The following is a 27,314-nucleotide window of genomic DNA, read 5'->3' on the forward strand; positions in this document are numbered from 1 at the left end:
ACCCATGTATGTGGAAATCCATTCAAAGCCCACGTCTCCTGGAGGCAAATCAAATCGAAATCTGTAACAAAACCCAACCATTCTTCATTTTCAAGTTTTAAACGGATCCCGGAAATATTACAGGACAAGTCAGAAAGGGTTGAGTCTAAATCAGGTGGCAACGAGGCAGCCTCCCTCCTGGCCTGTGATAATATCTAGTGCTGTAGGAATTAGAGAGGAACCCCGAGTAGCACTCTAACTCCACAAGGAGAGTCAGGAAGGTGTATTAGTGCGGCTAGTAGGTTCCTCCCCCCGTGGGGGGCAGTGTTTAATTTGTAAATAAAAACATGCCGCTGACCAAACCCCCCCTCTTAAACACGCAGCTGCTGCAATTAAATGTGCGAACACTGAATACTGAGGCAGCGTAATCCTGAAGCCACCTTGGGCCTCCTTAATCCATTTACAGCCACTCCCTGCCCCTTCAGCTCACTCTTGCAGCTTTCTGCTTTCTCCCTTCGTGACGCATTTTTGTTTTTCTCTTCCTCCATCTTTCCCATATGTCGGCCTTTTAAGGGAGTCCCCTCTACACCGGGAAGAACTTCTTTTATCGAGTGCATATGTGAATGTTATGGGGGCTTCAGGGAAGGTAGCAGTCTTCAGAGTGGGCGGGCACTGTGAAAATCCGTGAGAGGGTTGGGGGCGAAAGCCCTGAATACAGAGGTTCTATAGGGATAACCCATGTGTGGTAAATGGCGGTAGGAGCCTATACTTTTCTCAAACAGCTGCTCACTTTTTTTCCAATAAGTCTACTTTTAAAAATCCCACCAATGATTCCAATCTAAGAAATAGGTTGTCGTTGTGGGCTTTTGCCAAGGCACCTAGCTGATTACTATTAATGGGTTAGAGGATTCTCCCGGGCCCATTGTTGGGTGGAAAGCCACAGGGCCCGCCCCTTTTTGGTGGCTGATGCTGGCGTTTACTCTTTGGTGCTATTATGCCTACTTTCTTTTGGCGAGGTGAGTCTGTTTGTGAAGGGAGATCGATGGTGTCTGTTCATAAGTTTGCGGTGAGGTCTACAAAATCACAGGGCCCGTGAGGGGTGCCGCATGCCAAGGGATCTTTCCCTTTCTCAGTGGCTTCAGAACTTGCACCATTGTTGGGACTTGTGCTGGGTCACTAAGCCCCAATCACACTTTTGCACCAGGGGCTAAGAAGTCACTATTCACGGGCGGCGCACTATTGTAGTCCATCTGAGGCAGTGGCCGTAGAGCCGTGGATATGCACAGGGAATTTCGCCTGACCGCATCTGTCTTTTCAAGGTGCTCTCAAATGTGATGATCACGAAAAGGAGGCAGAGGGAAGAAGAGCAGTTGCACAAGGTCACACAGTTTTGAGAAGCTGTGATTAAAACCAGGGTCTCTGGGTCAGCACTCTGCAACTAGTGTTTGTCCTGGGTCCAATGAAAGCTTCTGACTGGCCTGGGCTCGTTATGTAAGTGGATTCAAAGATGCTTTGTAGTTTTATAAGATGTGCACCTTGGGCAGAAACAGCGGAAGCTTCTCAACCCGAGGACAGGTGCAGCTAGGGCAGGATCAGCACAGCCCTTTCCCATAACTGGACAGGTACATATCTGGCAGCAGCCGTGCAAGCTTCACTTCCTCACAGAAATGGGACAGTATGACAGTAACAAACAAGCTTCCTCCATCACAGCAGGCAATGCGTTTAACCTTCCATTTCTCACACAACTGGTCCAGCCGGGCAGACTATTACTGGCTTCCGTCTGTCACAGAACACATAAAGATAAGGCATGAGTGAGGTGTAGGGTTAGACCGATTTTTGCAGTGGGTCCTTATGTCACTGAGATGCAGGGCCGGCTTTAGCGCTGGTGGCTCCTGGTGCGACAATCTTTTTTGGCGCCCCTGTCCCATGACCACCTCCTTGGATTCCCTCACTACCACCCGGCCGCAGATGTCCTCCTCATCTCTCCATAGCCCCCTTTCACATAGGTTCATTTGTTTTGAAGCTCAGGTAAAGACTGGCTTTACTAATCCACTCAGCTAGCCACATAAAATATAGTTCTGTTCTTTGCATCAGGCACATTAACCCTCTATGCTACTTTATGGCATAAAAACTGCCACTGGACAAAACCTCCATCTCCCTCTCTAGCAAGAACATTAATTACAAGAGTTATCACGACATCTGAATTGCTTTTTGAAGGCTGGACACACAAGGAACTTTTCAGCAGGTGCTTTTAAATGGCAAGTTTTGTAAAGTTATTGCTAAACACAGTGCCCCCCTGAGGTCAGCGCCCCCCAACCCAGCTCAGCACCAGGTGCGGCCGCACCGCTCGCACCGCCCTAAAGCTGGCCCTGCTGAGATGAATGTATAGATGGATAGGTTAGTCGATATGCATGTTTTGACACCAGGCATGTTGGGGATATGAAGGAGCTCTCACCTCATAGGTCATTGTTATGTGGGGCAGCCTCACCACAGTGTAACTAACAACATTGTAGACAGGCACACAGGTGCCAACCTCTTCGAAAAGGTTTAAAATGCATGTGCACCATGTACTGTGCAACCTCAGACTCTCTGCTGGGTTGTGAGGGCATATGCACCAGATGCTGTGCCATCCCAGGCTCAGCTGTGGGTTTTGAATGCATGTGCACCAGGCACTGTGCAATCCAAGGCACTGCGCTGGGTTTTGAATGCATGTTCACGAAGCGCTGTGCAATCCCAGGCTTGGCGCTCAGTTTTGAATGTGTATGTACCAGACGCTGATTGTGCAATCCCAGGCTCGGCGTGGGCTTTGAATGTGTGTGTACAATGCACTGTGTAATACCAGGCTCAGCGCAGGGTTTCAATGCATGTGCAACAGGCGCAGTGGAATCTAAGCCTCAGTGCTTGGTATTGAATGCATGTGCACCAGGCGCTGTGCAATCTCAAGCTCGGTACTGGATTTTGAATGCATGTAGACCAGTCACTATGCAATCCCAGGGTCAGTGCTGGGTTTGATTGAATGTGCACCAGGTGTTAGGCAATCCTACGCTCGGTGCTGGTTTTGAATGCTTGTGCACCAGGTGCTGTGCATTTCCAGGCTCAGTGCTGGGTTTTGAATGTTTGTGCACCAGGTGCTGTGCAATCCTGGGCTTGGTGCTGGTTTTGAATGCCCGTGCACCAGGTGCTGTGCAATCCCAGACTCGTTGCTGAGGTTTGATTGCATGTGCACCAGGCGTTGTGCATTTTCAGGCTCTTTGCTGAGGTTTGATTGTCTGTGCACCAGATGCTGTGCATTCCCAGGCTCGTTGCTGGGTTTGATTGCGTGTGCACCAGGTGCTGTGCATTCCCATGCTCGGTGCTGAGGTTTGAATACGTGTGCAGCAGGCACTGTGCAATCCCAGGCTCGTTGCTGAGGTTTGATTGCATGTGCACCAGGCACTGTGCATTCCAAGGCTCGGTGCTGAAGTTTGAATGTGTGTGCACCACGCGCTGTGCAATCCCAGGCTCGTTGCTGAGGTTTGATTGCATGTGCACCAGGTGCTGTGCATTCCCAGGGTCGGTGCTGATGTTTGAATGTGCGTGCATAGGCGCTGTGCAATCCCAGGATTGGTGCTGAGGTGCGAATGCGTGTGCACCAGGTGCTGTGCAATCCCAGGCTCTGTGCTGAAGTTTGAATGTGCGTGCCCCAGGTGCTGTGCAATCCCAGGCTCGGTGCTGAGGTTTGAATGCGTGTGCACCAGGCGCTGAGGTTTGAATGCGTGTGCACCAGTTGCTGTGCAATCCCAGGCTCGGTGCTGAGGTTTGAATGCGTGTGCACCAGTTGCTGTGCAATCCCAGGCTCGGTGCTGAGGTTTGAATGCGTGTGCACCAGTTGCTGTGCAATCCCAGGCTCGGTGCTGAGGTTTGAATGTGCGTGCCCCAGGTGCTGTGCAATCCCAGGCTCTGTGCTGAAGTCTGAATGTGCGTGCCCCAGGTGCTGTGCAATCCCAGGCTCGGTGCTGAGGTTTGAATGCGTGTGCTCCAGGCGCTGAGGTTTGAATGCGTGTGAACCAGGTGCTGTGCAATCCCAGGCTCGGTGCTGAGGTTTGAATGCGTGTGCACCAGTTGCTGTGCAATCCCAGGCTCGGTGCTGAGGTTTGAATGCGTGTTCACCAGGTGCTGTGCAATCCCAAACTCGCTGCTGCACCTGTTTAAAATACTGAGGGCCACAAGTGGTTGTAGGGAAGGGAGTGTTTCCGCTCGGTCTCGGGAGGCGTTTCCTTCCTACAATTGTGAAAGCGAGCAGACAGGCGTCAGCAGCCATGGGGAGGAGAGGGCAGGAGAGAAAGTAGCAGCACTCTGGGCGCCAAGGAGTGGAGACGGTTCTCTCGGAGCAGGCGCCTGAACCCCCAGTTCTATCCAGGTATTCATTCTGGGGTGATCATTTTAGGAAGGGGGGGGTGGCCGGCGGCCAGATGCTGCTTCTCTTTTAACGAGATCCATTAATGGCTTTAGTAAAGCTCAGCCAGTTGGGGGAGGGGGGTGTCAATACACGTAACAAGAGAGACTTTCAGCCAGTTTTGGTTTCCAGTTTTATTCTTCCCTAACTAGATGGCACAACTTATACCGACATTGGAAGGTTGAAAGGCGGAGTAGATCTTCCAGTGACTGAACCGGCGATCGTGAGGTCAGACGGATGCCTGCAGGTGCCCACTGACCCATCGGCCCCCACAAGGTGACCACTGTGAGCCCGTCCTTTTTAAAGCTGGGGTGCAGGGGGGCAAAGAAGGGGGTGAGGGTCCGTCCCTGCCGGATTCCCACAGCAGACAATGGACGACACCTATGAACAGGACACCTCTTCCTGGTGGATAATCTTGAAAACCTGGCTGGGATCTGGTGCTCTGGACATGTGCAGGATTATTTTCCTTTTTTTTTTTTTTTACTATTTTATGGACTGAACTCAACCCGGAGGTATCGGAGCGCTTTACATGAACACCAGTTTCGTTACACAAAGACGCGGGGGACATGACGTGATTTGCCCAGGATCACAGGACGCTGAGCCGACGCCGAGACTCGAACCTGTTTCCCCAGCTCCAAGGCAGCGGTTCTGGCCTCACGTTTTAAGTCCGAAGTAAAGATGCTCGCCCCGGCTTGCGCGCCTGTTGTTCTGGGCTGAAAGTCCAGTATTAAGTCACAGGCGGCTGCTACATTTAGTATGTATTTAATGAAATAGTTCTGTACCTCGCTTTCTACGCCCAGGCTGGGGGGCTTTGGTGCATGGACTCGGGCGAGGATGTGGTGTAAGGGCCTGAGCTACCGACTTTGGAACTGGGGTAACAGGCTCGAGTCTCAGCGTCGCCTCAGCATCCTGTGATCCTGGGCATATAACATTGCAGACAGGGTTGTGTCTCTTCCTGTGAGTATTAGAGTGCGAACTTCTCAGTGGTCGCCCCACAGTTGCAGAGTTTCCTGATAACATTTTGTGGGTTTCAGTGCCATGTGTGGCCTGTCAGTGCTCTGTGTGTGACCCTGAGGATTCATAGCGAGTGGTATATACAGCGCATGCGCTGTGGCTTGTGACCATCTATTGTTTCTTTAAAAAAAAAAAAAACTTTTAAAATAAGCTTTAGCCCGCCCATCACTTACCATTGGTTGGCTTCATTCTCGCTTATTTTCTCTCTTTGCATTACTGAGGGTGCTTGGACAATTCCCCCCCTTTAGTCTCCAGGTGTTAGTTTTTAAGTACTGACTGCTTAGTTGGTATTTCTGCGCTGCTTCAGCACGGATATATTTTATTTTTTTAAACCATAAGAGTTCAAGCTGACACTTCCTGGTATTTCCAGGAACTGAAAGCAAACACGCAGCACTAACGAAACTTTGTGTCATGTGACCAGTGTCCAAAACACACATTTCGGCGACTTGTTGCTTGACGAGGCTGTGAACGCCCTCCCTGCAAGGTTTAAGGCTGTTGCCGGACAGTGTGTGTTTTTCTGACTTAACACTTCACATTTACTCATTTGTTGGTTACCCCTTTTGCGTCACATTTACTCATTTGTTGGTTACCTCTTTTATAATTTAGAGGGTGTTGTATTCATCACTATGAAACAGGCAGTGTTTTCAAAACAATTATATTTCACCCTTAACTCTCTTTACCTCGTCCCACCACCGAAACCTTAAATTCACCTTTACCTCTACCCACCCTGAACCCTAAATTCACCTTTACCTCACTTTACCTCTACCCACCCAGAACCCTAAACTCATCCGTACTTCCCTTTACCTCTACCCACCCTGAACTCTAAATTCACCTGTACCTCCCTTTACCCACCCTGAACCCTAAATTCACCCGTACCTCCCTTTACCTCTACCCAACCTGAACACTAAATTCAGCCGTACCTTCCTTTAACTCTACCCAACCTGAAACCTAAATTCACCCGTACCTCCCTTTACCTCTACCCACCCTGAACCCTAAACTCATCCGTACCCCCTTTACCTTTACCCACCCTGAAGCCTAAATTTAGCCGTACCTCCCTTTACCTCTACTCAACCTGAACCCTAAATTCACCTTTACCTCTACCCACCCTAAACTCATCTGTACCTCCCTTTACCTCTACCCACCCTGAACCCTAAATTCAGCCGTACCTCCCTTTACCTCTACCCACCCTGAACCATAAATTCACCTTTACCTCCCTTTACCTCTACTCACCCTGAACCCTAAATTCATCCGTACCTCCCTTTACCTCTACCCACCCCTGAACCCTAAAAGCACCCTTACATTCCTTTACGGCTACCCACTCCGAACTCTTAATTTGAGGTCTACCTCCCTTTACTTCTACCCTTCCTCGAGTGCTAAAATCACCCTCACCTCCATTTACACCTATCCACCGAGCCCTGAAATTGCCATGACTTTCCTTTACCTCTACACATCCCTGAACCCTAAAATTCCCCTAAATCCCTTTACATTTATCCACCCCTAAACTGGTAAATCACCCTTTCTTCCACCCGAACCCTAAATTCACCCCTATCTCTCTTTACTGCTACCCACCCCAAACACTAAAATCACCCTTTAGCTTTAGCCATCCTGAACCCCAATATCACGCTTACCTCCCTTTACCTCTTCCCACCCTGAACCCTAAAACCACCCTTACACCCCTTTACCTGTACCCACTCCGAACCCTAAATTTACCTCTACCCTTCCTTGACCACTAAAATCACCCTTTCCTCCCTTTACCTCCACTCGCATGAACCCTAAAATCACCCTACCTCCATTTACACCTACCCACCCAAGCCCTAAAATACCATGACTTATGTTTACCTCTACACGTCCTCAACCTTAATATCACCTTCCTGCCATTTACCTCTACCCACCCCTAAACCTTAGTGTCACTTTTTATTTTAAGTAACATAAAAAGTATGTTATTTAAAAAAATACTTACCTGTGTGTTAAAGTACTGGGTGGTAATGGTAGAAATGCTTACCCGTGTAGTACTTACTTGTGTAGTAAAGGCTGTTTCCCCTCAGGCAGGACACATCCCCCAACCCCTCCTTATACATTCTCCTACCTTCACTCTAGTGCCCCTAAATGTTTTAGGGTCACCGTGGTTGTTTTATGCCCAAGGGTAGGTCGCTCCCCCTGCCGCTGCAGCTCCTCCAGCTCCTCCAGGTTCCTGAGTTCCTGAGACCCACCTCACAGTAAGTACCTCCCAGCCCCGCGCTACTCACCCTCTCTCCTGCTTCTTTTCTTCTTTTCTTCTTCTCTGTTCTTCCTCCTCGCTCTTCGTCTGTAATCTTCTTCTGTACTCTTCTTTTCCCCGTCTTCCCTCTTCTTCTGTGTGCTTCTCAGCCTCTCCTGTCACCTCTCTTCTTCCTCATCGTCTTCTGTGGTCTTCTGCCTTCTGTTCTTCGTTTTCTGTATCTTCCTCTGTGTTCTTCTGTGTTCTTCTGTGTTCTTCTGTGTTCTTCTGTGTTCTTCTGTGTTCTTCTGGTCTTCTGTTCTTCTGTTCTTCCGGTCTTCTGCTCTTCTGTTCTTCTGTCTTTTGCCTTCTGCCTTTGGCTCTTCTGCCTCCTCCGTCTTCTTCTCCCCACGCCTGGCCTCCTGCTCCTGCCTCATCCCTCTCACTCACTCGCCTCCCCCTCTCTATCACCCCTATCTAACCCGTTCGCTATCTACCTCCCTCACTCCTCCTATCTACCTATCTCTCTATCTCTCTATCCAACTCCCTCACTCTCCACCTCCTCCTATCTACCTATCTCTCTATCTATCTATTTATCTATCGATTTTCTCTATCTCTCCCCCCCTTCCCGCCACCCCCTCTATTACCTATCTTCCTATCCTCTCACTCTACCTCTCACCCTCACCCACCTCTACAACCCCCCTCCCCTATCTTCACAACCCTACTCCTATCTTTCTCCCTAATCTCCTAAACCTCCTAACACTCACCCCCCTCCACCCTTAAACCCCCCTCCCCCAGCTCTTCTCACTCTACACGTCCCCCCCCCTCCCTCGCGCTTTCCCGCCGCGACCTCCTGCACGCCCCGCCCCCACAGCTCCCATTCGCCCCCAGCTGACCCCCCCCCCCCCTCCTACCTCATATGGCGGCCGCTGCGCGACAGTGGTAGCGACCCTTGACCCAAGGGTAGGTCGCTCCCCCTGCCGCTGCAGCTCCTCCAGGTTCCTGAGTTCCTGAGACCCACCTCACAGTAAGTACCCCCCAGCCCCTCGCTCTGCCCCGCGCTACTCACCCTCTCTCCTGCTTCTTTTCTTCTTTTCTTCTTCTGTTCTTCCTCCTTGCTCCTCGTCTGTAATCTTCTTCTGTACTCTTCTTTTCCCCGTCTTCTCTCTTCTTCTGTGTGCTTCTCAGCCTCTCCTGTCGCCTCTCTTCTTCCTCATCTTCTTCTGTGGTCTTCTGCCTTCTGTTCTTCGTTTTCTGTATCTTCTTCTGTGTTCTTCTGTGTTCTTCTGTGTTCTTCTGTGTTCTTCTGTGTTCTTCTGTGTTCTTCTGTGTTCTTCTGTGTTCTTCTGTGTTCTTCTGTGTTCTTCTGTGTTCTTCTGGTCTTCTGGTCTTCTGGTCTTCTGGTCTTCTGGTCTTCTGGTCTTCCGGTCTTCTGTCTTCTGCCTTCGGCTCTTCTGCCTCCTCCGTCTTCTTCTCCCCGCGCCTGCCCTCCTGCTCCTGCCTCATCCCCCTCCCTCACTCGCCTCCCCCTCTCTATCACCCCTATCTAATCCGTTCGCTATCTACCTCCCTCACTCCTCTTATCTACCTATCTCTCTATCCCACTATCTAACTCCCTCACTCTCCACCCCCTCCTATCTACCTATCTCTCTATCTATCTATCTATCTATCTCTCTATCTATCGATTTTATCTATCTATTTCTCTATCTCTCCCCACTTCCCGCCACCCCCTCTATTACCTATCTTCCTATCCTCTCACTCTACCTCTCACCCTCACCCACCTCTACAACCCCCCCTCCCCTATCTTCACAACCCTACTCCTATCTTTCTCCCTAATCTCCTAAACCTCCTAACACTCCCCCCCTCCACCCTTAACCCCCCCTCACCCAGCTCTTCTCACTCTGCCCCCGCCCCCCCAGCTCCCATTTGCCCCCAGCTGACCCCTCCTACCTCATATGGCGGCCGCTGCGCGCATCCTGCAAACGCATCTTCCACCACGCAACTACCACGACCACAAGCCCACGCGCCATCAACCACCTCAAGTGCATCCTGGTCAACGCTCGTTCCGTCCACAAGCATGCTGTTGAACTCTGGGACCTCCTGGACTCCACAGCCCCGGACGTTGCCTTCATCACGGAGACCTGGATGAACGCCTCCTCTGCTCCAGACATCGCCACCGCCATCCCCGAAGGCTACAAGATCTCCAGAAAAGACCGCACCAACCAAGTAGGAGGAGGTATCGCCATCGTCTTCAAAGACTCCATCAGTGTCACCACCTCCACCGAAGACACCCCTCTCGCCGCTGAACACCTGCATTTTCAGATTCGCACCGACCCGAGGACCACCCTCAGAGGATCCCTCGTCTACCGTCCTCCCGGACCGCGCGCCCCTTTCAGCGACGCCATCGCCGACTTCATCTCCCCGCACGCCCTCGCCTCACCGTACTACATCCTCCTAGGCAACCTCAACTTTCATCTGGAACAAAACAACGACCCCAACACCACCACCCTGCTCGACAACCTCGGCCTCAAACAACTGGTGAACACCACCACCCACATCGCCTGACACACGCTCGACCCTATCTTCTCCGCCAGCAAACACATCTTCTTCAGCCACACCTCCGCTCTACACTGGACCGACCACAGCTGTGTCCACTTCACATTCCGACGCGAGACCCGCCACCTCCGCACTCAAACCATCCCTCGTCGACAGTGGAACAAGATCCCCGAAGAGCAACTCTTCTCCGCACTCGCCGCCAACCAACCCACCCTCACCACCGACCCCAACGACGCAGCCCTCAGCCTCACAAACTGGATCTCCAACTGCGCAGACAACCTTGCTCCCCTCAAACGCACGCATCGACAGACCAACACCAAAAAACCTCTCTGGTTCTCTGACACCCTCAAAGAATCAAAGAAAACTTGTCGCGCCCTCGAGAAGGCCTGGCGCAAGGACCACACCGCTGACAACATGACCGTCTCAAGAACGCTACCCGCGAACACCACCACCTGATCCGCGCTGCTAAAAGGAACTTTTTCACCGACAGACTGGACAAAAACAGCCACAACAGCAGAGAACTCTTCAGCATCGTCAAGGAGTTCTCCAACCCCAACGCCAACGCTGTCACGCCCTCACAGGATTTGTGTGAATCCCTCGCCATCTTCTTCCATCGCAAGATCAGCGACCTCCACGACAGCTTCGGACACCAGACCCAACCAAACACCACCGAACCCGCACCCCCGGCCATCACCCTCAACAACTGGACCCACATCAACACTGAAGAAACCAAATCCACCATGAACTCTATCCACTCCGGCGCCCCTTCGGACCCCTGCCCTCACTTCATCTTTAACAAAGCCGACAACCTAATCGCCCCGCACCTCCAGGCCATCATCAACTCTTCTTTTTCTTCTGCTACCTTCCCCGAATGCTGGAAACACACCGAAGTCAACGCCCTACTAAAGAAACCTACGGCTGACCCGAGCGACCTGAAAAACTTCCGCCCCATCTCTCTCCTGCCTTTCCCAGCCAAGGCAATAGAGAAGACCGTCAACAAACAGCTGACCACCTTCCTGGAAAACAACAACCTGCTCGACCCTTCACAAACCGTATTCCGAACCAACCACAGCACGGAAACCGCCCTCATCTCAGTCACAGACGACATCAGAACCCTGATGGACAACGGTGAAACAGTCGCCCTCATCCTCCTCGACCTCTCGGCTGCCTTCGACACCGTCTGTCACCGCACCCTAATCACCCGCCTCCGCTCCACCGGGATCCAAGGCCAGGCCCTGGACTGGATCGCCTCCTTCCTCTCAAACCGTTCCCAAAGAGTTTACCTCCCTCCGTTTCGCTCACTACCCACCGAGATCATCTGCGGCGTACCTCAAGGCTCATCACTCACCCCGACACTCTTAAATGTCTACATGATCCCCCTCGCCAACATCGTATGCAAGCACGACATCATCATCACCTCCTACGCCGACGACACCCAACTTATACTCTCCCTCACCAAGGACCCCGCCAGCGCCAAGACCAACCTACAAGAGGGTATGAAGGACGTCGCAGATTGGATGAGGCTCAGCCGCCTAAAGCTGAACTCTGAAAAAACGGAAGTCCCCATCCTCGGCAACACCCCGTCCGCCTGGGACGACTCCTGGTGGCCCACGGCCCTCGGCACTGCACCGTCCCCCACAGAACACGCCCGCATCCTCGGCTTCATCTTGGACCCTCTTCTCACCATGACCAAGCAAGTCAACGCCGTGTCCTCCGCCTGCTTCCTCACCCTCCGCATGCTCCGCAAGATCTTCCGCTGGATCCCCGCCGACACTAGAAAAACCGTGACCCACGCCCTCGTCACGAGCCGCCTGGACTACGGCAACACCCTCTACGCTGGGACCACAGCCAAACTCCAAAATCGCCTGCAACGCATTCAAAACGCCTCGGCCCGCCTCACCGCACACCTGAGACACCTGCATTGGCTCCCAGTCAGCAAAAGGATCACCTTTCGACTTCTCACCCACGCACACAAAGCCCTCCACAACAAGGGACCGGAATACCTCAACCGACGCCTCAGCTTCTACGTCACCACCCGCCTCCTCCGTTCCTCTGGCCTCGCACTCGCTTCCGTCCCTCGCACCCGCCGCTCCACGGCTGGTGGGAGATCTTTCTCCTTCCTGGCGGCCAAGACCTGGAACTCCCTCCCCACCAGCCTCAGGACCACCCAGGACCACTCCGCTTTCCGGAGACTCCTAAAAACCTGGCTTTTCGAGCAGCAGTAACCCCCCCTGTCCCCTAGCGCCTTGAGACCCGCACGGGTGAGTAGCGCGCTTTCTAAATGTTAATGATTTGATTTGATTTGGTATGTTTGGCAGCTCCTTTATTTTTGACAGTTTGCATCCTCCTTCCCTGCCGCACCCTGTATTCCAGGTCTTTCCTGAGACCGTGTAAGCACTGTAACTTGCAAGATATTTTGTTTACTAGAGCTCGCCTATTGCTTTCTATTGGTTGGCTTCATCGTCACTCTCATTTCCTTGCTTCTTTTTGATCAGCGAGTGCCAACTTCACTTCCTCTCCGTGTGTTTGTCGCTACATTGGAGCTTTGCCCAAGTACTTCTTCCCTTACCTAGTGTCCTTCCACTGCTCGCCGCTTTCAGAAGTACTTTTTTCCCTTTAGTGCACTTCCTTCCAACATTTTGTTGCCTGTCCAGCCCACCCTCCCCTTGCTGCAGTTTATACCAGATCTGCGCAGCAGGTAGGGATGTAACAGACACCCTACCCTCTCTGTCCCCTGTCTCCCAATCCTCATCAATCAAGAAAGCAGCCTCTCAGGGCGTGTTTGAATTTAAATTCACATCTTGAAAATAGCCGCTGTTTTCAGCATGTTCCCCAGGCCTCTAAGAGCGATGACACGAGTTAGTTTGTCTTTTGATTGGGCGGTTTATAGAGTAGGCAAGACCTTATGACGGATGATCATTTTATACAATCTGGAAATGATCTCTTAATACTGTGTTACTTTATCTGCACTCTTAAGACTCAGGTCACGTGTTCCACAAAAAAAAACTCCCCATGAAGGAACAAGATGGATTCTCATGTGGACAATTTTATGTATGTATGCATGTATGTATGAACACGTAACAATAGGGGGCATGTGGCATACACGTAAAACATACCAACAAAAACAGCTATTCTTCAAAGCCATAAAAGAGCACTCTCCAGGTCTGCAGCTAAGTTCATTTCCCCAGCATGACGCGTTTCGGCTAAATGCCTTTCTCAATGTATATATATGTGTGTGTGTGTGTGTGTGTGTATGTGTGTGTGTATATATATATATATATATATATATATATATATATATATACACACATTTTAAACTCACAAAACCATAGAAATTCAGCTGTTATAGTTAGAGTTATTTCAAATAACTCTAACTCGTGCCCTAAGGTAACTATAACTTGCGCACTCAACATGCTCTGCTAATTGCCCCAGATATTACAGCGCTCATGACATCTTCTATGAGATCATTGATAATATCACCACATTTGTAATAAAATTATTGATGAGACAACTGTGCATGGCGAGGGCATAATTCATAGTTACCTTAGGTTGTGAGTTATAGTTACTTGAAATAACTAATTATAGCTGCTGACTTTCTGTGGTTGTGTTAAGTCTCTGTAACCTTTGTTTTTTTCAGTGAATTTCTAAGGCTTTAAAAAAAATGCTAGATCCTAACTATAACGTCCCTGTAACCTTTGTTTTTTTCAGTGTGTGTGTGTATATCTATATATATATATATATATATATATATATATATATATAGAGAGAGAGAGATGTGTCAGTAAAGAATTCAGCCGTAGACCACAGTTATCAACTTACCATGATTGTTTTCACGCTTCTGGCCAATATATATATATATATATATATAATCCTTGACTCAACCTTGTTTATTTCTTACTTCTTACATAATGATTGGATGCAAAGATCCGTACTGTATCACTGCTCACAATCAGTGCCCATCACGTAAAATTTCAACTATTAACCCAAGATAATACATTGTGAATCAGCAAAACATATGTATCTGCCTCAAAAATACCAATGCATGAGCCTCCTTAGCTGGCGACTGTACCTTTAGTGTCCGTTTCTTTGCCACCTGCCGTGGCACACATAAAGACCTTAGGCCATCGCGAGCTGTATCTTCAGCTTGTCATCCTTGTTTTTGAACATCACTGAAACCGTAGTAACATGGGTATTTATTTTGTTCCCACAGTGCTCTTAATTATATACCAATTAGCTCCTTTTTTTTTAGGTCGAGTGTAGCAGTGCTGTGTTGTAATCTGTTCTGCCGGCTTTAAGCAGGTCCATCTCGCGCCCATCACTTTCATTCGTTCCTGGGTCTGCCTTTCAAAAATCCCATCAATTCATTAGTAAATGCTTTACGTTTGTCCCGCCTTGATGCTGTTTTGTTATGCCTTGCAGACTGACCCTGTTACATGGATCAGTTAACTTCTGGGCATTTAATTAGTTTCAGGCTCACTACTTTTTTCTTTCGACTCGGCTCGCACTGCTGTCCCCCAGCACCTTCTGTATGTCCTTGAGTTTCCTGTTCGTGTCTGCTCATCCCACCACCTCTCCCAAGTTGTTGCTTGTTTTATATAGCGCTTACTGACAATGTTTTTAAGCACCACTGATGGCGGAGGTGCGGTGAAATCAAGTGAGTTGAAAAGGATCACAGCTTTCGGCCATTTGAGGATTGCTTCCAGCGAGGTCGCGGTGATGGCGCTTTAGGGAATCAATCAATCTCTCACTCCCAGTGATGGTGCTTTAGAGAATCAATCAATCTCTCGCTCCAGGTGATGGTGCTTTAGGGAATCAATCAATCGCTCACTCCCAGTGATGATGCTTTAGAGAATCAATCAATCTCTCACTCCCAGTAATGGTGCTTCAGGGAATCAATTAATCTCTCGCTCCCGGTGATGGGGCTTTAGGGAATCAATTAATCTCTCGCTCCCAGTGATGGTGCTTTAGGGAATCAATCAATCTCTCGCTCCCGGTGATGGTGCTTTAGGGAATCAGTCAGTCTCTCTCTCCCGGTGATGGGGCTTTAGGGAATCAATTAATCTGTTGCTCCCGGTGATGGGGCTTTAGGGAATCAATCAATCTCTCGCTCCTGGTGATGGTGCTTTAGGGAATCAGTCAGTCTCTCCTGGTGATGGGGCTTTAGGGAATCAATTAATCTCTCGCTCCCGGTGATGGGGCTTTAGGGAATCAATCAATCTCTCTCTCTCCTGGTGATGGCGCTTTAGGGAATCAGTCAATCTCTCTCTCCCAGTGATTGGCTTTAGGGAAGGAATCTCTTTCAATCCTTTTCACTTTGCTCCAAGCATTTTGTAGTGTTTACAAGTGATTCACTGTCACATAATAAAATCTCACTGTTTAAACAGCCAACCAATCAGACAACATGTTTTCTCTTTCCTCTGTTTATTTTGTTGGGCCAGTTACAAACAGATACTGTTCTTTCATGAATGAAGGCATTTAAATGTGCGAGCAGCGTATTTCTAAAGTTATCTTGGGACTTTTTAATCCATTTATATCCACTTCCTGCTTCTTTAACTACTTCTTGCAGTTTTTTTGCTTTCTCAATTTGTGATGCTTTTTTTTCCTCTCTCTTCCCCTGCCTTTCCCATATGTGTGTTTTGCTCGAAGTAAATACTTGTTGCAAAAAACTAAGTTCCGCTCCTGAAAAAGAAGTGCTGGTGCCCCGCACCGGCTCAAATTAAGCACTGCTTACAAGTAAAGCAAAGGTGCACCCTTCCCAGGCCCAGCTGTAAGTCTACACGGCACGCAGACTTTTAGCTTGGGAGCGATGGCATGCCCTTTGAGGCATCGTAATTCTGCAGTTATCTTGGAACTTTTCAATCCATTTATATCCACTTCCTCCTCCTTCACCTCCTTTTTGCAGCTTTTACAAGGATACAGTGTTCTATAATTGTTTTGGTAATATGTTGTGTTTGTCTTTCTCTTCCCTTCCTATCCCATATGTATTTGGCTTGAAGTAAATGCTCAATGCAGAAAACTAAGTGCTGGCTCTGGGGGAAAAAAAAAGTACTGGTGCCCTGCACTGGAAAACTATGTGTTGACACCAGTGTACCATATGGAATACAGATTGTAAACGTATATTTCAACATTTTGATTTTATTTATCCTTTTTACTTGGTGCTTAATTTGTCGCTAGAAACCAGCCGGTGCCCAAAGCTCTCCTTTGAAATACATGGTTACTGCATTTAAATGTGTGAGCACTGAATACTGAGGCAGCTTAATACTGTAGCCATGTCGAACCTCTTCAATACATTTATAGCCACTTCCTATCCCTTTACCTCTATTATGCAGCTTTTTGTTGTCTGACTTTGTGAATACTTTTGTCTTTCTCTTACCTTCTTAGGAATGGGGTCTCTAGTTGGCAGAGGTATACACCCTTGTCCAGGTGGGGACCACAATCCTAGTCGGGGTAAGTCACAACCCATATTATCCTGTGCTCACCCTCTGGTAGCTTGGCACAGAGCAGGCAGGCTTAACTTAGACGGCAATGTGTAAAGTATTTGTGCAATAACTTTTACAGAAACAAAGTGAAAACACCACAAAAATCCACCACACAGGTTTAGAAAAATAGATACTATTCATGTGAATAAAATAAGGTCAAAACGATGAAAATCCAATGTACACAATAAAGGTTATGAATTATTAAAGATTAAATCCCACTAAAGCGCTTAAAACCTGAATAGCTCCAACTGGGGCTATCATGGGGTTGTTGACGCAGTTGTTCCCGATAATACGACGCACCAGGCGCTGGTCAGAGAGTTGCACTGACCCCCAGGCACAGTGTCTTTGGAAACAAAGAAACAAATTCATTGCATGGAGTTGAGATGAAGTGTCGCTGGAGCTGGTGCAGTGTCAGTCCCTAACGGCATCCGGGGAGGTGAGGTGTCAGTTCCATACTGCGAGGTGTCAGTTCCGTCCAGTTGCAGAGGGAGCTGGTGCGGTGTCGGTGGCGAGAAGTCGGTTCCTTGTGACCCAGCAGGGTCGAGGAATCCAGTTGGTCAAGACGTGATGAGTCGGCTTCTTAGTGTTGTGGTCACACTGCGTGACGTCAGAGGCGTCGCAGCAATGTTGGACTTGCATTGCAGGCTGCAGTCAATGCGTACAGCGATGTCCACGGAGCGGTAGCAGCTGCGGCGTTGGCACTGGCATCGTTGAAGTCGGGGGAAACTAGCTAAAAGCAAGCTGGTGAAGTCTTTGTTGGCCCGAGACTTCAGAACAGGAGGCAAGCTCAATCCAAGCTCTTGGAGAGCACTTTTTGGGAAGGCAGAGTCCTTCCAGCAAGGTCAGAGACCAGCAGGTCAGCAGAACAACAGTCCTTCTCAGAAAAGCAGTCCAGATGAGTCCTTTGGGCAGCCAGGCAGTTCCTCTGATAGAGTGCAGGCGTAGATCCAGAAGTATCTGGTTTAATGGGGTCAGAGACCTAGTATATATACCCAAAAGTGCCTTTTCAAGTGCAGAAAACATCAAAGAATGGTTTTGAAGTGCACAAGTTCCCCTTTCAGCCCAGCCCTCTCCGCTAGAATCCCTGTGGGGGATTCAGTCCTTTCTGTGAGGGAAGGCCACTGGCCTTTGAAATTCCAAGAGAGAGCCCCTCTGCCCTTCCTGCCCTGGGAGACCCATTTAGTACGCAGATGAATGCAGTTGTGACTGAGTGTTCTGTGTTTATGGCTGTCTGGGTGGAATGCACAAGAGGTGCTGTCAACCAGCACAGACCAGACATGGATTGGAGATAAGCTGTAAGGCACAGATGGCAGTAAGTGCAGACAAATGCCCACTTAAAGTGGCATTTCTAAAATATAAATATTAACTCCAGCTTCACCAGTAAGCAGGATTTTCTATTACCAGACCAACAATACTAAACACGACAGGGCTACTCCTTCCAGATCAGAATCTACCACTTTAAAGTATATGAGGGCAGTTATAATGGTAGTCTATGAGAGGAGCAGGCCTCACAGTAGTAAAAAACGAATTGGTGAGGTTTTTTTTAACTCCCCCTTGCAGCTTTTTTCTTCCTCAATTTGTGATGCTTTTTACCATTGTTCTCTTCCCCCGCCTATCCCATATTTGCCTTTTGCTCGAAGTAAATGCTTGATGCAGAAAAAAAAAGTTCCAGCCCTGACAAAGAAGTTCTGGTGCAGTGCAGCGGCTCAAATTAAGCACCGCTTACAAGTAAAGGAAAGGTGCACCTTTCCCAGGCCCAGCTGTAAGTCAACACGCCACGCAGATTTTCAGCTTGGGAGCGATGGCATGCTCTTTCAGGCAGCGTAATTCTGCAGTTGTCTTGGGCTGTTTCAATCCATTTATATCCACTTCCTGCTCCTTCACCTCCTTTTTGCTTTCCCGATTTTTTTTCATCTTTCTCTTCCCCCGCCTTTCCCATATTTGTCTTTTGCTCGCAGTAAATGCCTTATGCAGAAAACTAGGTGCAAGCTCTCCCAAACAAGTGTTGACAACCCAATAGCATTTGCCTCCGCAAAATCTATTTGTTTTGTCAATGTTTTTTAGACATGTTACATAGCAGCGCTAGCAACTATTCAGTATGTCTTACAGTAAAAAAAATAAATAAAAATACAGTATGATAAGGTCAATGCTGTCCACGTCATAGCTTTTAAAAAAAACTTTAAACCATGTTGTACAACAGATAGCGCCGCTGTGCAACATGTTTATGCGTTGACATTGCCATACTGCTTTTTTGTTAACTTTAAGACATGCTGCACAATAGTTAGCGCTGCTGTGTAACATATCTAAAAAGCATTGACAAAACAAGTTTTTGCAGAGGAGAAACCTCTTGGCTTTGCCAGTGCTTGTTTTGTATGGTTACCTCCAACTTTTGGACTGATGTGGCTGTTTTTTTAAACTCTGAGAGTGCACTGAGGCCTGCTAACCAGATGTCAGTGCCTGTACCCTAAGCTTAAACTGCGTATGTTTTGATGCATTTATAACCAAAGCTACTTCACTTGTAACTTGCAACTCATGTTGCTGTGCTCAGAATGCCATGCTAGTGTTGTATGTGTGTTTTAATCCAAATTACTTTTTTGGCACGGTTGCTATTTTTATTTTATTTTTCGTGCTGTGCAAATAAACTCTACTTGTTATTTGTTTTAGGATTTAACAGTTTCAGGATCATTGCGTTTTACAAAGTAAAGCACTTGGTTGTTGAATTCCAATGGAAAATAAACACGCTATTTTCAGTGTTGGCGTCACTGTAAGATAGTACCTTATGTGCCAAAAGAGGTCCCAAGGGACACCTAGGGTCAGCCTGTGGTACTGTACCCTTTCCCTGCTTCATGCGCATTACAACAGTAAATGTTGCAGGTTTTTCGCAGCCAGCATATTACATGTATAAAAACGTTAACATAAGCATGTTGCTCCTGCTTGCATTTCACATGCTTTACTAAATCTTGCATTCTCTATGAGTGTTTGCTTTTTTCAGGATATTCTTACTTTATTTTTTTTCTCAGCCAGCATATTACTCTTGCCTACACTCCCTCAAACCTATTTCCCATTATCTGGTTCTCCAGCGCCTCAAGGTCATACAAATGGCAATAGCGCTATGCAAACATCAGCATTCCACTGCCTACACACAAAAAAAACAAAGGTAAAAAAGAAAAATACAGTTTTCAACGCAAATGCCTCTACCTTTCGCAAATGCGAGATCTAATGTATTCCAAATGCTGGTTTCACCAGCTATCTGTCCGTGTTAATTTGCAAAACATGTTTAGTGCTAGGGATTTGTCGGTGTAGCAAGGGGGCCTTTTGACGAGAAAAAACGAGAAAATGTGCCCCTAGAGGAGTGGCTTTTCAAACTTTTTAATGCCGGGCCCCACCAGGTGGGAAAAAGAAAATCATGCCCCCTCAGACTTTTTTCAATTATTCTATTAAGTTGGCAATGTTTAAATATGTCTAGACTTATTTAAACATTGCAGTTAAGTTATGTTACCTTTTTAAAAATGCAATAAACTTTTTTTCTGCTTAAAACAAAGCCCTGTTATCAGCATTATTCTTCTTCTGGCCAGAGCTTGGCACCCCCTTGGGATCACTTGATGCCCCCCATTTTGAAGACCCATGTCCTAGAGGAAAATATTACCATGATTTCCAGCCTAACACATTTCCTTTAAAACACTTTGCACAGGTACTGGGTTTATTAAGAGCAACCATGATGCTTCAACAAAGCCATGTAGGCTTTCATCGCACCAGGGCATTTGTAAGGTGGTCTCGGCCCTGAAGGGGCCCATAGGTGTCGCATGTGTTGATTTTTGATGAATCCAGTCCTACTTATAATGCCATACGTTGTTGTGAAGCCATTTTAGTTATAGCTCCATGCACGTTATTTTAACACCCTAGGCCGCAGTGCACTTTAACCTAGATATATTTTATTCGGCTTTGCATTATTTCTACACTAACCGTTTATATGGCCTTGTTTTATTTTCTTCTGTCTTACTGTTTGTGCCTAGCTCAGCACTCTGTTCTCAAACAAGACATTCTTGATCACTCTGTGCTTCGTTCAAAGCTACAGTTCGGTACCTTTTCGGTGAACGTGGTAGAAGTTTAGTCTCCAACATTCATATATAATATACATCCTTATGTAGGGACATTTTCTCGGAACATCAGCTGTGTTATTATAAAAACACTTCCTTGTCCCATTACACGTTAGAGGGAGATTCCAGCCAGGGAACCACGACTGTATGCTGAACGGTGAATGCTTCGCTACAGATGCTAACGCAGACTACAGGCCTTGCTCAGGTATGAGGGTTGATGTCTTCCCGGGGGAACCTGAAAGGCTGAATTAGAGCTTAACATACTGTGCTCAAATTATGACTTAGATAGCAAATAATCCATCGATCATAGTGACAATATGATAGCGTTGTTTTTATCCTTCACTTTTCTCATCACAATTTTAATACTTTCATGTTGTGTCATCCTGGTTATTGCAGCTCACGCTTTGCTATCTAATATGCAGTTGTTTTATTAAACTCATTATTAAAACATATACTGCCTCTGTTTGTCGTTTATATATGAGACTGAATTATAAATGAGAGAACCGGAAGTAACCTGATTGACCACGACTTCCCTGAGAAGCCTAATATGTTAAGCGCTCGGCTGCCCAATCATCACCATCCGCTGGTAGAGATGAGGCACTGTTAGTTGGCCAGAGCAAAACCCGGATTTAGAGCGACAGGTGTCACTCGCAGTAGGTTAGACTCTGTCTCCCACACGCGGGCGATTCTGCTGCTCGACATCCAGTAGTCTCATTAGAATAATGAGAGCCTATGCGTCATGGCACCGCCAACTTTTGGTCAGGCTCTAATTTTCGGGTCCTCTGGAGTATCTCTGTCTCATTATATATGACACCTCAGTACCGTATGCTGAGACGTCCGTGATACCGAGGATTTCCACCACAGCTGCATAGGCTATCCTACTGCAGCTGGAGGTTGTTCAATCTTGAACTTTAAAAGGAAAGCCCTGTTTGGTGTGCCTCCTCCGAACTCATAGTGTCACTATTATGGCGAATCCACAGCAGGTACAAATAGCAGTTAATATGAGACTATCTCTAACTGCACATTTATTAGCACATGGCCTAACAGCCCAGGGGGGTCCATTCACATTTGTGGTGGATGCCCATGCAGCTTATAGAACAGAACTTTTCTATTCCTGGGTCACATTTCCAGCAGTTATACATTTCACCAATATACACCTGCGAATGCGCTTGGACAATACAGAGCATACGCATATTTAGAGATCTTATCAAGAACATAATAATTGGCTTGATGGTGCCCTACTCACACAGTATTACCAGTAAGGTTAGGTCCACTAAGTAATGACAGTCCTACCTGGCCTTTATTGGCCACATATACACCTCATCCTGCGGTTGCAAATCTAGCAGTAGTTGAGGTTCGTCGTTTATATATTGAAGTAATAGCGATATATAGACGATTAGTACAATTTGTGATGCAAACACTAAATACAAACCCAGCACATGCTGCTCCAGCACATCCACATGCAGCAACGTCAGGTATAAATCCTGCGACTGTACATTCGATTATGGGTAAAGTACCCGCCAGACGAGAGGAAACTCTGTTTTGGTTAGCTCAAAAAATAAATGCGCTGGAATCAGTATTTCCCCATATGAGACCTCAGGATAAACATAGAATATTAACAATGTGCTTGCCATTTGGGATGGTCCCTACAGTAGATAACTGTAATACCTGGGGCACGGTGTTTGCCGCGCTCTATACAACCGCACATGGAACACCGACACTTGCCAATTTACCGGAGGTGTTGAAACAAATTCAAGATGAATACCGGGCTGCCCAGGCCCTAGATTTGGGGATGCAATTGATGGGCAATTTTGCCACAGTATCCTCAATCATTTTCAGTAATCTTAAAGGGGAAGCAGTGGCGCTTGCAGTGCGCATGCGGCTCCGTGACGTTCCACAACAGGATCAGGAACGAGAGCTGCCTAAAATAATAGCAGAGACCTATTCAAGTATTGGTCGAGATAGCTTAGGGGCCAGACCACAAAAACCACAAGTTCAGGGTACATCGAACAAAGATACCCCCAAGCAAGCACCTGAGGGTAATAAGAAACGCTGGGATAAAAAGCAACAAACTCCTAAAAAAGAGAGGGGAGAATCTCCGCGTATGGAGACCCCACAGAATAAGTATAATCTCAGAAATAGGGATAATATAAACGCCTGATAGAAATCAATATACTGATACACGCCAATCTTGTTCCTTTCAGGACTCATCAGAAAAAAGAAATGAGAGGGGCGGGCGATCAGAGCGGAGAACAGAGTACGTGAAACCGAGACAGGAATCACAATGCTCTTCGGAGGTTTCTGTTAAAAAGGAAGAGGTATCCGCCCAACAAAAACCACAATTTAAAAAGAAAAAGGTGGCAGCAGTCGCAGTCCGACATGCCACTCAGGAAGAAAGTCCTCTTGAAGACCAAGAATTAGGCTCTAGCATTGCTAGACAGCGCGTCAGAGGTCACAATAGTTCACCGGAATCTTCTAGAGCATCTGGAGGTGAAAGCAACTCATGACTTCATACAAGTAGAGACTGTTGACATGCGTGTCTCCACGCCTGATAGGGTGTACAAAGTAACGTTACAGTTAGGAGACATTGAACGCATAATAGACGCAATCTTTTGGGATCGCGTAGTAAAAGTATATGATGTCTTGTTGGCCGAACAAGATTGGCCGTCTGACTTTGTCCGCACCTGCCCGTATGGAGAAGATGTCATTAAGCCTTCTTTCTCGCCCCTTGTTCCAGAGGAACTCGCTGAATCCTATTCCATTGACTGGGCTTTGGCACAAGCACCTGCATTATACAGAAATCACGTAGGATGGGATAAGGAATCCCCCTACCATGTAATTCCAATTAAAAGTGAACCTCAGCTGCAACCGCAGTATCCTATGAAACATGAAGCAAAAGCACCAGTGAGAGAAATACTCATGCAATTAGAGTACCAGGGCGTGATTGAACCCTGTGTATCACCAATGAATAACCCTTTATTCCCCATAGCTAAACCAGACCATTCATATAGAATAGTCTTAGACTAATTACATTTAAACAGTCATACGCGCACATATGCTATACAAAACTCGCATAGCACAGCACTAATAAGCAACATAGGGCTAGATGTAGGAAGGGTTTTGCGACTCGCAAATGGCGAAATACGCCGTTTGCGAGGCGCAAAAGCCTCTCCGCGATGCAGAAATGCATTTTGCGAGTCTGATCCGACTTGCAAAATGCGTTTCCGACTCGCAAATAGGAAGGGGTGTTCCCTTCCTATTGGCGACTCGCAACGCTATGCAAGTTCATTTGCGACCGCGAAAGCGGTCGCAAAAGAACTCGCAGTTACCATCCACTTGAAGTGGATGGTGACTCATTCGCAAACGAATGGGACCCCTTCCCCTTTTGTGAATGATCACAAAAACATTTTTTCAGAGCAGGCAGTGGTCCTATGGACCACTGCCTGCTCTGAAAAATACCGAAACAAAAGGTTTCGTTTTTTTTTTCTAAGTGCAGCTCGTTTTCCTTGAAGGACAACGAGCTGCAGATAGAAAAAAAAAAACTGTTTTATTAAAAAGCAGTGACGGACATGGTGGTCTGCTGTCTCCAGCAGGCCACCATCCCCGTGAGTGCCCAGACTGCGACCCACCTCATTAATATTAATGAGGTGGGTCTTTGCGACCCCATTGCGAGTCGCAGACGGTGTCTGAGACAGCGTTCTGCATCGTGAATTGCGAGTCGCACGGACTCGCAGATTGCAAGTCGCAATTTCCCTTTTTCCTACATCTGGCCCATAGTGCGTTAAAAATACAAAACAACACTGGATATTTCGAATGTTTTTTTCTGCCAGAATATAGCGCCTGACAGTAGAGATTTAACAAGCTTCAGTGCACTAGGCTCCCAGAAAAAATTCTGTTATAGAACAGCCCAGGACTGTTTGCAGCTCGTGTTACTGCAATTTTGCACGAGATTGACCCTGATGCATTATCCTATGTAGATGATATCTATCTTACGGATGATGAATTGCTACATTTAAGACCGGTAGCCCGCATTGTTGTCGGATTTGCTGAATTTGGCTACAAATTCAACTTCAAATAAACAAAAATAGCCTTCCTCAGCGTCTTGTTCCTAGGACATGAGCTGTCGAGTGAAGGGAAGAGCCTAGCGCCACAATTCTTAGAGAAATGCGCACAGTTACAACCACTAAATACGATTAAAAAAAACTCCAATCACTATTGGGTTTCCCAAATTTTGGCAGAACTTACATTCCAGATTCTGCTACATGCATAAAACCTTTATATTATTTAATACGTCCTGATTTTTCAAGTAAATTCTGGACATTTGAACATACACGTATTCTTCGACAGTTGCAGACAGATATGCTTTCAGCACAACACTTACACACAAGGGACGACAAAACACATTTGGTCATCAGAGTAATAGCTGGGGCCATTGGTTTCACCTATGAGACATTTAATGAAGGTGAGACAGTCCCGATTGTATACAAATCGCACTTATACTCAGCGGCAGAACAACGCTTTGCTCCCACTGAGAAAATTCTCACTGCTGCACAGATGGCTGTCATTAAAGAGAGACCTCTTGCCCAAGGAAAACGCATTGTTGTCGCTTCTCCGATCCCAGCTCTAGAGGCTGTTACAAAAGCTAGCGTTCCAAACGCGAAAGTATTACATCCACGTTGGATACAATGGGCTACGTCTTTGACAGCCACTGATGTAGACTACATTTCTGACCCAAAATTACAAACTCAAGAATTTTTACAATATGCGCTAGAATACCCAGTTCCAGCAAATACATTGCCTATTGAACAATATCATAGAGTCATGTACACCGATGACTTAGCGCAACCTGCAATTGGCACAAAGCACCAATACTCCAGTGCTTGCACAGTCGTAAGTGTCTACATGGAGGGCGATTAAATTCTGTCCTCTACATACCTTTACACAAACCTTAGGGAATTGCACAGCACAATTGGCAGAACTAAAAGCTCTGCTGATGGCACTGGAACACACGGACCCTGCACAGCCTACGCTGATTGTTTGTGATTCATACTACTGTGTCCAGTCTTTTAATGAATACCTGCATTACTGGCACCAGAATGGGTTCAGAGATTCCAAAGGCAACACCATTAAACACAGACTACTGTGGGGGAAAGTAGCTGACCTGAAAGAGACGCTACCAAATGTCCATGTTGTACACACACTTTGACACCAGCGCGTTGGAATATATGTTGCTGGAAATACACTGGCTGATGAAGCCGCAAAGTCAGCAGTGGCAGTAGCCACTGTAGCTGCGGTGACTCGCTCGAGTTCCAAACCAGACGCAGACATTTGGGCTGCCGTGAGAGCTACGGCTGATGGTAAGCCCTATCCTAAAGGATTTCCAAATAAATATTGTTATCGAATGGGGGATCGCCTGAACACTGAAGTTAGAATACCTGGTGTAGGCGTAAGGGACATCCCCAACAAAGAAATAAGACCAGGATTGATTAAAGCAGCGCATGAGGGGGTAGCATCTGCCCATACTGGCGTGGCAGCTACAATTTCAATATTGCAGGCCCGTTACTGGTGGTCAGGTCTCTACAAAGAGACCAAGCAATATGTCCTTTGTTGTGACATCTGTCAACAAATTAAGGTTTCCACTGCCAAACGCCCGCCACAAACACCCCTCTTAATTTCTAACAAACCATTACAATAATGTATGTACATGGACCATTGCGGTCCCCTAACACCGGATAGTGCATACAAATATATTCTAGTCGCTGTTGATTCATGCTACAGATTTACCTGGGTATGGCCACAATGCTCGGCTGACGCTCTGACTGTTATTAAAGATTTGCAAGTCTTTATAGGTACGTATGCAGTTGCAGCTTTCCATTTGGACCAGGGCCCTGCTTTCACCTCAAGGGCATTCAGGGACGCCATGGCTTCGTTGGGGGTCTACCTCCAGTACTCGTCTCCATTACATCCCGAGGGAAATAGTGTTGTGGAGTGGTAAACAGTGATTTAAAACAATCCTTAACAGCTAGAGTCTTAGGTACGGGTCGTAGTTGGCTTAACCGCCTGTATGGAGTCCAGACAGCACTAAATAATCTGCCTAGAAGGTCCCTGGGAGTTTGTACTTCATATGAGTGCCCGTTTGGAACTCAAATGTATATTCCGGATCTTGATGGCCCTGGCATGGAGGCAGCAGAAACACCTTTTGACATAAATGAACGTGTCACTGTCTTACAGGAATTGCAACAGTTCCGTGATGATAATTCTTCTAACAGTGCCGCCTCCACAGGAATTAAGGATGTTCCTGTAACATCTACCGGCTGGATTCCCAGAGTTGGGGATCTTGTACGTGAGAAAGTCGCTCTGTAAAATGAATTTGGCCCTTCTTATCGAGCACCAGTCCCTGTACTAGAGATACACGGTACCAGAACTGCCATTCTACCACCGTTGGCAGGTGCCAAAGAAAATTGTTTTGTCTGTATCGACAATGTCAAACTACACCATGTGGCCGATCCTGCACAGCGGACCAAGAGGAACATCCAGTAGTTCCTGAATCCCTCTCG

General features: G+C 47.3%; 1 protein-coding gene across 4 annotated transcripts in view; it reads left to right on the forward strand.

Moving 5' to 3' along the window:
* LOC138293656 (apolipoprotein L3-like) overlaps nucleotides 1–27,314 on the forward strand; it is a 165,081-nt gene that overhangs the window by 78,244 nt on the left and 59,523 nt on the right. Inside the window, exons 1-2 of one of the 4 annotated variants that reach the window (XM_069232949.1) lie at nucleotides 4,234–4,378; nucleotides 16,563–16,628. The exons of 1 other annotated variant lie outside the window; for it this stretch is intronic. The gene's annotated coding sequence lies outside the window, so the exon portion shown is untranslated. Of the gene's footprint in view, nucleotides 1–4,229; nucleotides 4,379–16,562; nucleotides 16,629–20,939; nucleotides 20,963–27,314 lie in introns of those variants that run through there. 2 more of the 4 variants (XM_069232947.1, XM_069232950.1) reach the window with 2 other exon arrangements.

Source organism: Pleurodeles waltl, chromosome 4_2, assembly GCF_031143425.1.
Source record: "Pleurodeles waltl isolate 20211129_DDA chromosome 4_2, aPleWal1.hap1.20221129, whole genome shotgun sequence".
Classification (NCBI taxonomy): Eukaryota; Metazoa; Chordata; class Amphibia; order Caudata; family Salamandridae; genus Pleurodeles; species Pleurodeles waltl.